Source organism: Parus major, chromosome 1A (assembly GCF_001522545.3).
Source record: "Parus major isolate Abel chromosome 1A, Parus_major1.1, whole genome shotgun sequence".
Classification (NCBI taxonomy): Eukaryota; Metazoa; Chordata; class Aves; order Passeriformes; family Paridae; genus Parus; species Parus major.
In genome coordinates, this window is record NC_031773.1 from 62,856,046 (window position 1) to 62,873,604 (window position 17,559).

The 17,559-nt window shown below is 41.5% G+C and overlaps 1 protein-coding gene across 4 annotated transcripts in view; it reads right to left on the reverse strand.

The window, feature by feature from the left end:
* The window catches only part of SOX5 (SRY-box transcription factor 5), a 618,882-nt gene that overhangs the window by 333,169 nt on the left and 268,154 nt on the right, over positions 1-17,559 (reverse strand). For all 4 annotated transcript variants that reach the window (XM_015627613.1, XM_015627615.3, XM_015627614.3 and 1 more), the window contains one exon: positions 1,513-1,673. The gene's annotated coding sequence lies outside the window, so the exon portion shown is untranslated. The remainder of the gene's footprint in view (positions 1-1,512; positions 1,674-17,559) is intronic.

Below are 17,559 nucleotides of genomic sequence, written 5' to 3' on the forward strand. Positions count from 1 at the left end.
AGACCATATGCAGTCCTGAAAGCTACCCATTGTAGTCGTGTTGTCACTGGACCTGAGAGACAGCACAGATAATCCCAGCTATTCCCCATCTTTTCTCCTTCTTGTCTGTTTCTTTTTTTTTCTTTTTCTTTTCCTCCCCCCCCCCCCCCACATTATGACAAAAGCCCTTCATTAGGGCTAATGATTGAGGAATAATCTGAAGGCAGGACAGGATAGTATCTGTGGGAAAGTGGCTTTTGTGGCTGCTGCCCCCTGGCAGCATGCTGGCTCTCATTGCCCATGCAGCTGCAGAGGTAGCTCCTCATTTTGGGGGTGGCAGCAGCAGAAGTCACAAACTGCTGTGCTTCCATCCACACCACACAACAAACATCCACACAGGCACTTAGAACAAACAGCACTTGGGGCTGGGGGTGTACAACAGGATGTTTGGGACACATTCAGTGCACTGCCTACATCTTAATGCAGAGGTCTTCTGGGGATGTTACATGAGGAGGAAGGATATTACTAGGCTGAAACTATCTCTGACCGAAACTAAGCCACAGAGAATAAAATCCCATATTTTCTTGCTGTTGACACCCTCAATGAAATGATGATGGAGCAAATCAGCCCTCAGTTTTCATGATCTTGAATATACTGTCCTTCCAGTGAGCAGGAACAGAGCACGTCCCCCTGCTCCCATGGAACATGACTTCTCAAGTAACTCACATGGCAGAGCATTTTATATGGACTGCACAGTTATTCTATATAAAGAATAAAAGGAAAAGTTCAGGTCTACATAGGAATCTGGCACCTCTTGCCAAGAGCAAGCCTATAGAAATGAAGAGAGATCAAGAAGGAAGCTTCAGGCTGGGGACTTGCAACATGTGGCTCATTCCCACCCTCAGTGCCTTCTGGAAGGGCTCTGCCCATCAGCTCAGTAACATCAATTTGCCACACAGCTGCCAGCAGCTGGCCCAGCCAGGATGGGACAGGTACCCTCTCTCAGCTAGATCCCTGTTTTCTGTACACACTTCAAAAGGCAAGCTGGAATGTCTCAGGGCTTGATTGGTTGGGGTTTTTGTTGTATATTCTGTAACAGCAACACAGGAATCTGCTCCAGCAGGAGGCCAAGAGCTAACAATACTTCCCACCTTGATGTAGACCTCTTGCTTAACTCAAACAAATCTCTCTTGATTTACTTGGAAATGAGATACAAAGTCTCAAGCAACAGTTCTCTTTTAATCTTCATTTTTTTCTTAAAGTTTTAAAAATTTAATCTTAAATTGTGGTTCAAATAATATGCTGGGTATAAACTCCTTGGTGTAGGATTGTTGACAAATGCATCAGAACTCTCTGAGTTGACTTTACCAAGAAATACCTTAATGCCCAATAAAACTACACAAAACCTGGATTCTAGTCCCTGGCACTGCATCAGTAGTTTCCAAACCTGCAGGCACTGAAGAACAAGAGTTATGACTGGGATATTAAAACACCTTGGGAAATGCAGATGCAGATTCTGTAGAGATCTCTTACCTGTGTTAGATGCTGAAATGAAATTGCAGGTCACTCGGTGAACTTAAAGGAAGATCCTGTTTTGACTTTCAGCTTGGGATCATCTCCATTCAATTCTGTCACAAACTACACTTGGTCCTCTTGCCAAGGGGCTGCTCACACAATTGCTGCCTCTGAATTAGCTGTTGGAAGGGAAGAAGTGGTTTGTGAATTGCCCAATTCTGAAGCCCTTTCCTACTCAGAAATATTCTAGTTTTAAATATTATCCCAATACATGACTATTCAGCTTCTCTGATGCTTTCCTTTTAAGTATCTCTACTCTCTTGCTTTACATATTGATTTCTTAGCATGCAACCAAAAATTAAGATGAAATACTACTGTGCCATGGAGAAGGAGTGTCATACACTCAGAAACCCTTCTGCCTGTGTTATACCATGTCATTAAATCCTAATTACATGGAATGCAAATTCTGTTAGAAATGAATCTTTCAAGCATTCCACCAGCTCAAAAATGTATTCAAAAAATAATTTTTGAAATCTGCTACTATTAGAAGCTCAGAAAAAAAAAAACTTACATGCACTACCAGTTATTTTAGCTACTTCCACTCTTCAGCACAAAAGTAAAATGAAAGTTTTAAGTATGATGCTCCAAAATTTTAGCTCATGTATTCATCTGTCAAAGAACAAAACCTGTGCACATATCCCAGGAAGAATAATAGGAGGACAAGATTTCCTTTCCCATTCATGTTGAAAGCTAGTTAAGCTTGTAGCCTTCGGTCTAACAGGACAAAGGCTGGTCACACATTTCTCATGTATTCTAATTACTAAAGAGAAAATAATTTTTTTCTCCAAGAGTGAAAGAATCACAGAATCATTTAGATTGGAACAGCACTCTGAGATCACCAAGTCCAACCTTTGATCACCACCTTGTCAATTGGACCATGGCATTAAGTGCCACATGTAGTTGTTTCTTGAACGCCTTCAGGGACGGTGACTCTACCACCTCCTAGGGCATTTGGGCAGTCCATTACAATGTTTAACAACCCCTTATGTCAGGAAATTCCCCCTGATGGCCAAACTGGACCTCCCTTGGTGTAGCTTAAAGCCATGTCCTCTTGTCCTGTCACTGCTGCTTGGGAGAAGAGGCTGGCCCCCACCTGGCTGTACCTTCCTGTCAGGGAGTTCAAAGAGTGATGAAGTCCCTCTGAGCCTCCTTTTCTCCAGGATAAACAACCCCAGCTCCCTCAGCCACTCCTCATAGGACTTAATCTCTAGATAGGAATTTTTTAGGAATCTCACTTCACACTCAGGAATTTTTTAGGCTCTCACTTCACAGCACTAGTCCCCAGGCCCATGAGATGACATTATTCCTCTCAACAAAGGACATGCACCTCTCACTTTTTGGTGAATTTTCACCACAGTAATGAAATACATGCACTGTTATTGTACTGCCACCAAAAGAAAAAAAAAAACAACAAACCAAAACAAAAAACCCAACAAAAAAATTCAAAAAAACCAACCAAAAAACCCCCAACAAACCACAACCAAAATAAAAACTCCCAAAAGGCACGTTGGGAAGCTCCCCTCTCCTTTCTGCAGAAGAAGACAGAGTCAGGGGCATCTGCTCTCTCCCAGCCCAAATGCCAGCACAGGCCAGGTATACAAAAGTTCCTACATCCTACATCAGATGATAACCTACAAATCTGCTGAGGATGAGGAGGAAAAGAATTTATTTAAGTTGCTGCAGACCCAACCAGCCCCCACTACTAAGTCTGGCACATGCATTCTGAGTCTTGAAATCAAACTTTGCCCATCCTCATAGCTCCTGCAAGCACTGTGGTGAAAAACAACTTCCAAGGAGCTCCACTGGATGGGACAGGCATAGCCTGAAATATTCCCCATTTGAGCACAACTCACACTTGTGCCCTCTCTGACACAGCTGCCTGGAGTCAGGTGGGATGGCAAGGCAAGCCCTGGTGTAAGCTACACCTGGGGACCAGCAGACTGCCCTATATTCCTATGCAATCCCCTAAATCTGAAGGTGGTTTAGAGCCCATCCCACTCTCCTTGCTCCTCTCAGCCATCTCTAAATCCTTATGAATTTTTATAAATCCCAAAGTATCAACAACAGGCAAGCACTGAAAGCTGCCCTCAGCTTGACTTGCTCTTTTCTTTGTGGCAATCATCTCAGAGCTGTGTACCTGTATCTTTAAGCAAATAAACCAACAAATTTCCCTGATTTTACTTGACATTTTTTCTTATCCTTTCCCTTTACTTAGGAGCTGCCTCTTTCTCTTCTTTTCCACTCAAACAAGCCACCAGTGAGAAACATTCCTCCTCTGTAGTTCTTACCAAGTGTGAAAGAGCTTTCACATATCTTTACCTCACTGACCCTTCATCTCTTTTCAAATCACAGATAAGAAACAACATTTTCTTATCTTGCTAAGAACTGGGAACACTTTCCACTTCTATTACAGTGCTTGCCACCCCTATTAAACACTCTAAAAGTCTGCATGAAAAAAAAAAAAGATGCATAAATATGGTAGTTCTCTTATAGATTCCAAGAAACCAGTTTTTCAGTGGGTAGTATTCCAAACTGTACTGCAAGCAAGCAGCTGCATCAAAAGATTAAATATGATGGGATGTGCAGAGAAAACAAGTTATGTCAAGCCCATTTGTCTCTCCTAAAGAAAACCAAGCCAACCAACCAAAGATAATGTGGATTCTTCTATACACCTCACCAAAACGCCACTTCCACTAGAAAGATGAAATCACGACACAGCAAATTAGGTTTTACACCTGGATAATTTTTCCAAGGAAGCACAGCAATTTTGTTTAAGCTCAACTTAAAGGACTGCACACCATTTCTAAGAGCTGCTGGGTGGTTGCTGCCCTCAGAGGTGGCTGCTCCTCAGAACTGGTTGGCATTAAGCAGGGCAAGACATCATTTCCTTGAAAGATACATCTTTCATTCCAAGATGCAAAAATATAAAAATATTTCATGAAACAGTTTTTTGGTTTGTTTGTTTTTTTTTTTCCATTTTTGGCCAGCTTTAATGGTAATTATGGGGATTGCCAATTATTGTTATAAATCTAGAAACACAGCAGAAGCTTCCTTGTAAAAGAATTTATAATATACTTCAACAAAGTTATCAGGAATCTTATCTAGTTTTTCATTAGTATGATGAGATACTGCATAAAGGAGTAAGACTGGGAGTCTATTCATGCTGTATAAATCTGGAAGGAGGTTCCAGAAGCCTAAAGGAACTGGATCCCATAAATAATTTCACCTTTGCCTTTTTTTTTTTCTTTAATTTTCTTGTGAAATCTGTCTCCTTTGCTTTGATGCCTTTGATTGAAAGGCATTGTGTAAATGACTCACATTTGTGCAGCTCTGAAACATGAACACCAACAAAAGCCAAAACATACAATTTGGTGTATTTGCTTGCTGACTAAACACTTTTCCTTGTATCTCTCTTTGCTTGGAGGGTAAATTGTTAGTTTCAAAGCTGAATGACTGCTTCAGTGAGTTGAGTAGCAGACTATTGGTACAGTGCGACAATTAAGGGATCTTAGTTCTTAAACAATGCTGATAAAACAGAAATCCCTCTCCCTTTTTTCTGGATTACCTTTAGAACTGAAATCAGAGCAGATAAAATGAATAATAATTTGCACCTTCTGTGAATGATAAAAGATTGAATCAAATTTTAACTAGAGTCTATTTGTAAATCCCTCAGGATGACATAATTACTATTCAACACATACCTTAATTAGCTGTACACATCTATTTCATAGTATTTAACAGGTTTAAACAGCTTCTATTGTCTGTTGAATAGATGTTCCATTCTTATCAAAACGGAAACAACTCTGAATTTCCTAAACTGGAGGAAATTTGCTCACAGAAATTAAGAAATGATCTGGAAATTACTGTTCCTACAGTCAAATAGGTTTTGGTTGGGTTTGTTTGCTTTTTTTTTCATTTTTGAAGTTGTTTTAAATTCACCAATGGTACAAATTGACAATGCCCTGATGTAAATTATTGTTGCTGCTGCTTCTTTCCTTTTGATGAAAAAAGGTCATAGTCACATTGTCTGAAGAAAAGAAAAAACCTATTCAAACTTTTGCATAGAATTTGAAATTAGCAACAGGCTAGGACACAATTTCTTTTCCTGGTTCGGGTTACAGCATTGGTTACCTCTAGAAAGCACTGCTGCTTTCATTGCTCCATCATGGATCAGAAACAGGCTGAAATTTGGCAAGCCATGCCTTCAGGTGAAACTGAAGAATTAGCATTTGAGGCCTTGGTGCTCACATTGTGTTGTGAGCAGGGAGTTGCTCAGCTGCAGAGGCTCTTCTAAAAACCTGTGGGATCTGCAGAACAAGGAGGTTTGGTCACACATGCAGCTGCCATGAGCTGAGATATGGTGCAAATCAAAAGCACAACCTTTCCTAAAATCAGAGAATCCCAGAATCTTACAGGCTGGAAAGGACCTTGAAGCTCATTGAGTCCAACCATTATCCTAACATTGGTCCACCACTGAACCACATTTGCCATATCCACCTTCCTTTTAAATATCTCCAGGGATGCTCAAGCAAATGAGAATGACAGTGATGCTGTGCAGACACATTTGTACGTGGTATGCTTTCATATTTTGTCAAACTGCCCCAAGTGAGATTAGAATATTTGCTTAAATACTTATTTTATTCTCTGTGTCATTTGCTTTCTGTTCTCCTAAAAGTATAATGCTAAAGACAAGTGACTCTTCAGACAACTCACTGTTCCCAGAGCCAAATCCAAGTGAAGAGACACGCTGGGAAATGATGGAGGTTGAGCTGGGGGAGAGGGAAAAGCAGGACTAGAGTGCTTTGCTCTGCCAGACACCTTTTTTTTCACTGGTTTTACCAGGATCACAGAAAAGCCAAGACCTCCACAGTCACAGTAAGGGAACACTGCCAGGACCTGCCAAGAGCCCAGGGAAAGGGAAAGACCAAGCACACTGATCTGCCAGAGGAGAAATGAAACAACTTGAGGAGAGGGTCTGAACGATATTTTTGGTACTGCCCAACTACCCAAAGGTCATCAGACCACACTTAAAATCCTAAGATTCACCATAAACAATAATGCTTAGAAACACAAACAAACAAAACCCCTAAACCAATGCCTTCCAATGCATTTGAGAGGCTTTTGTTTTATCTTTCTCTAACTTCTTTAGGCTGCCCCCATGTCATATTTTCAAGTTTTTCACTGCAATTCCTTGTAGCAAAAAATGTATTTTTTTTAAAAAAAAAGTGGAGGTAGAGATTCTTACACATTTATTTTATCTCACAACAGGGCTTTTCAAGACTTGCTACATATTGTAAGCTTTATGATAAAATTGCAGACATTGTGTTGGGAAGCTAAACTGTTTTGCCCCTGAAACAGAATGAAGTAAAATAAAAATAAACTTATTCAGCTGGGAATGCTTCTTGCTTCATAGTTATGTTTCTTCTTCTGTGTATGATGAAAGTGTAAATGCCCAATCATTAAAAATTAAAAAGATATGGATCACTCAAATGTATCAATCTGATCCCTTACCTTTCTCAGCAGATTTAGGGATGGAGGAGGAGGAAGAAGAAAAGGGGGGGTGTGGTATATATGCCAAGGTGTTTTATACTTTACCAGCACCTTTACTCTTTGAACCTCAGTTTCCTCCCTGCCTTGCTGTAGGCTCAGCCAGGACCCAACAAGAGAAGGTAATAGGGTCCCAAACCTTTCTGGAAACTTTCCACTGTAAGTACTGGGAACTTGCTGGAATGCAGAGCAGGCTGGGATGCAGCAGGCTCCTCTGCTTCCATCCTGCAAACAAAGCGGGCTGCAAACAAACAAAGTGCCAGTGCCTGTCCACAAGCAGCCCACTGGTTCCCCCTTGCCAGCATGCCACAGGAACCTCATTTGGAGGTGACAAAAAGATGGACCTCATGTTGCTGCACTGCAGATCTATCTTCAAGTCATTACCTGGGAGAAGAGAAAAGCTATTTGTACTCTCCCCAGTAAACTTGCTCTCCTTGATTTTCCTAGCATTGCAATGGAAGTTCCCTCTCTGTCACTTGCTTTGTACTGGGAAAATGGCAAATCACAGGGAGAAAAATGGTGCAAATACAATCACTGTGTAGCACAGTGCTGGATACTCCCTAATTACACAGAGTACTGTTGATGTGCTGATAAAAATAATCATATTGAATACTTATAAATACCCTATTGGAAATAGAAGTAGTTTGAGCTCAGCCAGCAACAGAGGAAAAAAAACTACAGGAGGCCAAAGAAGGATTTACAATTCTTTTCCGCTTAAATGACATCATCTGTGAGGAAACATGCATTTTAATGGAGCACTGTATAGAAGAACTTTGTGAGAGTAAAAAAAAAGCCTGATAGTTGATCCAGGCAGCAAAAGCATGAGATTTCAAGCATCATAAAAAGGATGGTAGTACCAGCTCACATGGACCACCCAATATGTTCCATTCCTAGCTGAATCCTACTGTCTTACAGTACTTATACTGTATTATTTATTATTTGCATTATATATTATTTGCATTGCAGTATCCCCAGGAAGGCCTCCAGGAAACCCCATAGGAGTATTTTCATGTTTGGTTGATTAGTTTTGCATCTGCATAAAAATATTTGCCTTGTTGCATGAAACCTTGACTTTAGCATGGAAACGCACAAAAAGCAAGAAATAAACCTGATCTTTCTGCTTTCCAGCTCCAAGATGATAAATTTTAAAAATAATTAACTTATAATAATTAAAGATGAAGTCAGCAATACAAAGAATGTCTTAAAATTACATTCAGTGTGTCAGATTTCTGAAAGCACTTCTGAGTTCTGCTGAAGCCCCAAGTAACTGCAAACCTGTTGAGCAGTGAGCACAGGCATCTGAACCAACAATACCCCTTCCAAATTTTAATTACTGTGTCTGTGGAATCACCTATGATGATAGCTGTTGTGCATGGCTGTGGTTTCACCATGAAGGCAGTAACATTTACACATGAAACTCATTCTGTGGGTAACACTTGAAAAATAAATACATGTATATGCATCAGCAGAAGAAAGAAAACTTGACAGAGGCATCTAGTTTGCAGTGTTGTGTTTTCTAAACACAAAATACTGTAAGCAGACACATTGTCCCTACATAATACACTTTGGCACAATCACAGTTCATTCTTGTATAAATAATTTGGGATAGCATTAGAAGAACTGAAAATATGGCACCTAATTTTATTAAGAAAACAACTGATGCAATAGCAACCATGGCAAAAGTGGGATGGTAAATAGGCTGGGGTTTTACCAAATTTCTACTTGGGCCTTTCTGATAGTTAATAAAGGTATTTTATTGAAGCCATAGAGTCAGGTTGAAGGAGACTCTGCATCCTACAGTAGGAAAGGTAGATACAACTAAGTAAGCTAAGTGATTTGGCTTTATTAATTCCTTTGAGGGAATCTAAAAGATGAATTTCTGAATGTTGATTATTGTGGACCTGGAATAACATCACTGGATGCAGAAATCTGTCAAACATGGAAGAAAGGATGGAATAGATCAACTTTTACCAACCATTTGGTGATCTTGAGCTGACAGGCATTACTTTATTCTCAACAAATTAAAAAAAAAAACACAAGCAATGCAGTGGGAAAATATGAATGGCATATTTGGGATCTGCCAAGTACAATATAGTTGGAAAAAAATTTGGTCTTAAGTCCCAAAATATAGCAGATCTGTGCCCTGATTAGCTTACATTCATCCAAACCTCCTTCTGTGTCCTGTGCTTAGATTAGGTTGTGCACACAACCTATTTTCTATTTATGCAACATCTGCTCTGCTTTGAGATTGTGAGCAAGAACATTTCCAGGCTCCAAAGCAGGATGAGATTACAGACTGGCAAACTGAGCTGGATAAAACAAGGCCAGAGCCACAAAGATTGAGGTTCAACTCAGATTATTTAAGATTCCAAAAATGTCTCTATTTTGCATTAACATAAGTGATTTCCCATATTTATACATCCTTCCAGTTTTGAGAAGGAAGAGAAACAGAGTGCTTAATTAGTAGAAGTTCGTCTAGTGGTGTTCTTTCACATGACCAGAGTGACAAATCTTGTGGCTATCATGTGTAGTGCCATAATTAAACATTCAGCCCTGATTATCCAGACCTTGGAGAGCCCTGTTGTCCAGACACAGTGATGTCCTCCTGCCAACGGAATGAAGAGGGGAGTACAGGAGGAAAGGAGACCTCCAAGCACAGACTATGACAGTCTGAAAAATGTTCACCTTGTGGGAACATTGCAGGGACTGAGAGGGGAAAAAGGTGCAGTGCTGCTGAAACAGGGGGAGATGGCAGGGATAACACAGGGCCCTCCTGCAGATGACCAGTTCAAAATAAAAAGGAGGGTGCTTTTTTCCTAAGAAGCAACCAGCAAAATTTCTGTTAACATCTGCAGTAAAATGAACAGTGGCTCCAGTGAAAACCATCTCTGTGGGCAGCAAGGCCAGGATTTGGTCTGCAGCAGCAACAGCCACTCCGCATGGAAGATGTGTTTATTTTAACAGCAGCAGGCAGAAGGTTAAACATCTGACCAAGGCGACCACCTCAGGGTGACTAGCAGGACCACAGAGCTGCTCCTACCTTCCTGCTGGACTTGGCTTTGCTGATCACATCTCACACTCACTGGCAAAATACATGTGAAGAGAGATGCTGCTGCTGCTGAACTGTGAAGCTCCAACAGCCCCACTGATACTCTGGGAGCCCATGAGCTCCAAAAAAAATCCCCACCCCAGCTCAAATTCACAAGCTGGTCAGAAAGATAGTGCTTCACCACTTTGGGTATCCAAACACTTTCAGCTGAGTTCAGTGGAATAATAGCTCACTGACAGCCTTTAAATTAATAAATAAATGCATGCATAAATCCCTCTTTACTTGGCCGTGATTGAGGGCTTCTTCCTCCCTTGGAGGAGGCTGCAACACAAGGAATGCCATTCAGCTAGGAGGAACTGGCTGCATCAAAAAGCAGCCAGGATTTCTCCCTCTCCCCATTCTTCCCCTCCCCAACACAATAGACCTGAAAACAAAAGACAGATTATTAGGTTTAAATATGTAGCCCATTCTCCACATACCCTTTCCTCCCTCCTCCCACCCCTTCTTCAGCACATCTGGTAACCATGTGTGGCAAGTGCTAATGAAGACTTTCCTGAGTGAGCTACAATTAGTTCCGACTGCTGTACGCCTCTCTCAGCTGTACTGAGGATAAATACCAAAACAAAACAAATATCTTCTCTTCACTGTTCCTGAAAACCTCCTCTTGCCCCTGGGATTCCCCTTCCTCATTTCTGCTGAAATGAGAACAAAAAAAAATAGTGTAAGCAAATACTTTGAGGTGGTCTTCTGCCTGATTTCTTTTCTCTTTTTAAATCAGCATTTTATTCATTTTGATTGAACACGACAGGCAGGCAACAGTGTTTCTATGATCCTGTCTACAATAGAGAATTGTTAAACAGATGTCCATTTTTTTCCTCCTAGGCTGGCAGTATTATACACATAGCAGTTTTATCTGCTTGAGCAGATCAAATTTGTGTGTGTGAGTGTGTGTGTTGCCATTTGGAGTGATTAGAATAAGCCGTACAGAGGCAAGATGTATTGTGCACAATTAAGCCCATCTCCAGACCGCACATTTTTGTTTACTCTTGGTATCCTCTCCTTTCCCCAATCAAGCTACTAATAGAGCTGTTTCAAGTTTCAACAAGACCACATTAACTGCTGGTCTCCACATGAAACAGAATGTCAAACCCTGGCCTCTCCCCAAGATCTAAGCACCAGCCTCCCTGTCCTCCTTTACATTTCTCTCTGAAACTGCCACGGCCCTCACCTTCCAAATTCCTAATGATTCCCCCCAGTGCAATGTGAAATTTCACAGTGTGAGACTTTACATATTCTTTGCCATTTCTCTCAGCTGCATCATGCAACACGATTGCCACTGACCACCCCCTACTTGAAAGTATGTTCCCACTAAACAAACAATCTGGATAATTGCTGTGGAAGTGATGATATCTGCATACATCATATTTCAATCATACCTTATTCACTCAAAAAATGGCTATGACCCTCCTATGCCTTTTGAACGGCACTGTATATTGAAATGTAAAAAAACTAAGTTCTAAAAGCAGAACAAAAGCAAGACTGATGCTTAAAAAGGAGTTATTCTCTTAAAATACACATGTTTCTACTTGCCAAATGATTTCTCAGAGAAGATGATAGGCTGGAGTAATGCAGGGAGGGGGGAACAAAAGGGGTTTTAATCATGGTTCAGATTAAGGAGTTGTATAACAATTGCTCTCCTTCCAGGCACATACACTGTATGTACATGCTCACTGCAAATGATCAGCATTAAAAGAAACAAAGTGCACCGTGATGCATTTAATATAAAGACAGCTGCATGTACATTAACACTTGATTAATCAAAAGACACTGGTTATCTTTCTCCCTTACTATACCAGGAAATAGCACTTATCCACACAGGACTGACAGCCAAAGCCAGGCTTCTCCCCTGCCCCAATTTAAAGTACATAAAACCCACTGTGGGGAAAAGAAAAATAAAAAAAGCACAAGACTTTATAATTTGAGGGCCTCTTTTGGGACAAAATATGTTGCTTCATCTCCACATAGTCTTGCTTTTCTCTGCACTGAGCAGGGAGCAGAGCAAAGCCGTGGCACTTTTAGCAATATTTTTCTATAAAACATAAATTTTACACTTTGAAAAAAAGGCTAATTTTATTGGTAATGAATACCAGTAATAACTTAATGAGTCACTGCAGTACACACTTTAAGGAGGAGCCGGTGCTAATGCGTGAATAATTATTGACACAATTAAGTGCCCAAAACTGAGCCTGTTAAACTGCTTCTGGCACGTGAGGACTCCTTAATGGCTCCATGGCATCATACAATGACCCCAGAAGGTTTTAAAGTGCAGAGAGCTCCCTTTTGCTGCTGCAAGGGATCCTTGGATCTCCAACCCATTCCCCGCCAGATAATGCTGAATTGGCAAGGATTTACATCCTGTGTGGTGTTTTGCCCGTTGCCAGGCTGAATAATTGCCTATTTACCGATTTTGTAAACAGTAAGCTCACCCTTTGAGCTGCCTTGGGAGAGACTGTCTGGTCCATAACCCTGCCAGGGGCTTCCTCCTTCCTCACGCTGTGAGCCATGGCTGTTGCTCGAAACCTGGCTGCTCCCTTCCCACTGATGGCTCCAGCAGCACACCAGCCACAGAATTTCAGTGTGGAGGGGATTCATCTCCAGCTCGCCTACAAAAGCTTTCTCGAGATTGGAAAAGTCATGGAATGAAACACCTCCAAGCTGTTTGGGCGGCCCCACAAACATCCCAAGACACTCCAGTCCCCTCAGCTCCGTTGCACACGCTCTGCTTCCCTCTTTTACAGTGTGTGCCAATGTACAGATGTCCCAAATCTCTGGCCCCGCCGTGCATACCACGCTTATCTGCGGCAAATACAGCAGAACCGCTGGAGATATCTGCAGGTTTCCAGCAGGGTTGTTTGCAAGGAAGCATTATCATCAAGAAAGCCATAAAAACGTCACCTCTGGCAAACAACTCTTGACCATGTTTCACAAGAAGGGCGCTCGTGTCCTCTGAATGGACGTGGTTGTCTGTAAGATGGGATGTCCTGCCAAGACGCCTCATCAGTGAGCTGGAGCAACACATGCACTCACAGAAAAACGGACCCTTTTTCCTGAGATCCTGAACTCCCTCTGACCTTCCCCAAGCTATTCCAGCATGCATGTAGGTCCACGAGGTGGATGAACAAGCAGACAGGACAGGATGAAATATTTTATGTTAAAATCTGCACAGCCTGAGTACTGCACCTACGGAGTTGTTACTGAGGGGTCCCCAGGCCAGGGTTAATAAAATGGCTTTGCATTCTCTCATCTGCACGATGCAAACACAGATGCTGCCATCTTTGCAGGGTGCTGTAGGCACATATCCATTTTGAAAACATGCACTGTACTGGGCACAACAAAAAACAACAGGAAAACAGGGCTGACCTGCAAAATACATGTCCTGATTAGGAGCTACTAAACACAGTCTATTCCTCAGACAAGAGAAGGCTTGGAAGGGAGATAGCACCTCAAAATCTAAGTAGCTTCATTAATTTACTTTTATTCGATAATGGTAGATGATAAACCCCAGTCCTTGTTCCTGACAGACACCACAGCTGACTGAGACCCGGAGAAAAGCTGCCTGTGTCCCACATTCCCACTGATGCAGTTCTGCCAGATCTTCCACAACCCAAGGCCTTTTCTGAAACACCAGGAGGAAGTGTGAGCTGGAAAGAAGATTGGCATCATGCATAATGAACTGAGGTGTTGTTACTTTTAGCTGCCTGACTTCTGAGAGGAACAGGGAGGCATCTCTCCCCCTTGGCTGCCCCCAGTAAGTCACAGGACCTGCCTGAGAGAGCAGTGAGAGTTTCACTTGAAGCTGTATCATGCCAGCTCTATGGTACCAGACTTCATAGATGGCTCTTGACCTCTTGCCCTGACTTGCAGCAGAAGACATCTGTTCTAATAAGAGCAGTCCTGCAAAGCCAGGCAGGGTTTGTGCTGCTGCACTGGAGCAGGATGTCACTGCTCAATGTCCAGCGCTGCCAACACCCAGCCCCAGCAAACTCCCAGGCTGCCCTTTCTTCCCTGTAATAAACCAAATGTGCAACAAAATATTGCCACATCCCATGTGTATATTGACACAACTGGGACTTCAACCCCCATTTTGCTTTGTGTTTTTCAAGTGGTTTTGTTTATCTTAAGATAAAGCACACGTTCTGGCCTGATATGGGGGCCTGCCACGTTGGGGAACAGAGTCAGTGCATGCACTGGGCACTGGGTCACCTGAGGACCAGACCCCTCCTGAAGTGCTGACCTGTGGCAGGAGCCAGAGAACCCTGAGACACTTGCAGAATCAGTCCTCTTTATCAAATAAAAAAAAGAGATGAATTTTTTATGACTTGCAGCGCGAAACGTATGTTTTGAAGTCAGCTGGTGAGAAAACTGCAGGGAAAAGGAATCAAACTTTAGGCTGTTGGTCATAGGTTTTTATATCATGGAGAAGAAAAAAACAGACATTGTGTTTGCATTCTATTTTTGGGCCTTTAAAGCTGTAACAGCATGAGTGGTATTTGCATCAGGAGTTACCATATATCATTGCAAGCAACATATGCATAGATGGAAAAAAGATGACGGCAGCAGCAGGTTCAGTGAAATCTCAGGATCTCTCTGTGATAGGGACCTGCTAAAGGTTTGGTTTTATTTAGCGTAGCTTAAAATGTCATTGGCATATGTGTTTCTCAATTAACACCAATTTAATACACTCCAGAAGTGTTCTATTCTGAGAGCAGGCTTCAGAGTTTACAAAGGATCTAACCTGACATTTTAGCACAGGATATCCAGACCCATTTACAATCAGGAAAGCACACTATGAAGGCTAGATTTCTTTTTTCTTCCACATTGTGCAATGATGCCTTTAATGATAAATACAAAAGTCAGAAAATCCTAGCAAACAGTGCTGTACTATGGAAATTATGAGTCCCTCCATCCTCTGTGAGTCACTCATATCCCCCAGATGAAATGGTGCCTTGCAGCAAATGCAGAGCTTCAGCAAGTGCATGGTTGATTTTCCTTCTTTGTGCCTTAACATTTTCCTCAACTGATAAACTGCAAACTCACCAACAGAATAAGTGACAAATATATTAAAAAACAACAAAAGAAGACCCCAAACTCAATGAGTTGCAGTCAACAACACCAAAAACCCTGGGCCTTATGATAAAAATTTGAGGAGGGAAAGATTCACTGCTGATGACTTCCTAAATGATAAATACAGATGTCCAACAGAATCTCAGAAACCAACCACTGAAAGGTTGAAGGATTATTTATTAAACAAAAGAATGAATTAAGAATAGGCAAGTATCATTTCATATGAACTTTACACAGACTATATGAATGTCTACAGTCTATTGAAAAAGAGCACCCAGCATTATTAATATTGATTTTGGAATATAGAATTCATTAGATGCAATGGGCCAAATTCAACCCTGATGAAACTGGTAACTTCAGAGAAGCTGCATGAGACAGAAATATCTCTTTTCAGATCTAGTTAAATGTTTATTCTGAAATCAGTGACAACAGAAACACTAGAGAAAAAACATTCAAAAAACATTGGGAGAAAAAGGTTAATATCAAGATTTTAAGGTTAGCAAACACCAGTTTTCAACTTGTCCATTAATTGTGTCCTGTTGTGTGTCCATTGTCTGCACCAAAAAAGGAAAACCAGCCCAGGTTTTTGCAGTTCAAAAGTGTATCACAGGGCATTCACACAAGAGGGCAGGAGTGTGATTGGAGGGACAACCTGAGTTCAGTCTTAATTATCAATGTTTGGTTTTGCAATTTGCATGAACATTCCTCCTTTTCTAAAGGGGTTTAAAAAAAAAAAGATAAAAGCTAAATATATTACATAGAACTGCTGAAGCTTCCCAAAACATACCACCCTGGCAAGGTTTAGACTCTGCACAAATACCTACTCTTTGAGCTTCAGGGAATGAGCTGGAATCTGCAGAAAGTAAGGTACAGCCTGGTCTCCAGCCAGGAGACCTCACCAGTTTTTCCCATTTCCCAGCTACATTTCTGGGGAAACTCCAGCTGATGCCAGCCTAGGGAGGTAGGAAAGAGAAATTGGAAGGATGGGGAGGAGACTGGGAGAGGAGGAGCTCACCAGCCTGCTCTGGCAGGTCCATGGATGTCTAGGTCAGCGTGTGATGCAGGAGTGGAGGTGGTTTGGTCCCAGCTGAGCTCAGCTCCTCTGACACCCCTGTTTGTCAGCTTCTCTGACACTGGGAGTCACTGCCTAGAAAATGACCATCAAAGTGAAACAGAGACTTCCATAGCCTTGTGTCATCACCAGGTTTAGACAGAGCCTCACTGAATGACAAAATTCTGCTGCTGAAACCTGGAGTTTCATGGCATCACAAAGTTCTACTGCTAAAACTTGACATTTTTTCAATAGCAAATTTTAAAGAAGGTCCAAGGCAGAACAAACATTAAAGTTTTTTCGGTCCAAAAGGATAATTTAAAATTAACTGAAGCAATCTAAAGGCATCAGACTTCTACTGTCTCTTGCAACAAATAATTTGGAATAATCTTTCCTTGTAACAACATTCTCACCTACACACTGTCTAGCGCATGTGTGTTTGTATATACCCATATATATATAAACACATCCTTGAATACAAACAGTTGGAAAGACTTCATCCTGAGCATAACTTGCCAGGAAATCTGGAGAATTCTGATATAGGATGAGTTAAAATATTAACAGATGTGCACGTTCAAAGTGAGAATTTAAGCCTGAATTTGATCAGGAATACACGTTGAGCTCTGCTACAGAGATCTCTGAAATTCAGTAACATTATCCAAGATGTTATTTGTTAAATCACGGGAAATCTTGTCCTTCAGATTCTTCAGTTCCTGGTTCCAGTGCAAGCCTAGAGTTGCTCATGCTGTTTTGGCCCTCTGAAAACTTCACTCAAAAGACAGGAGTGCCTCACCAGGTGCCCCAGTGGGTATTCACATCACCTAACTCCAGGGATTTAAGTCTCATGGAGTCAAGGGGAGTTCCTTGTATGGCTGCTCTGAAGCCCCCTTGGATGAGCCTACCTGTCTCTATTGATTAGACAGATGGCTTTAGCTTCTAATTTAGGTACCTAATTTAGATGAAGCTCCATGGTGTTATAATTTTATCCTCAAACCTTGCTGTAGCACACATGCTAGTCACTACAAGCTAACTCAATCCCAAACGAGTGGAGTCTGAGCTAAATTCAGGTTTTTGCTAAAAAAGAGCTCACATGCAGATTTAGATGCCCTCAAGCTCTAAGAATCAAAGATCTTCTAGGTGGAAGTTTCTCTGACCTAGCTGTATCTTTGCCTGGAAATCCGGATTATTTATAGCTTTATAAACAATAAAAACCCTGTCAAAAGGTTCCTTATTT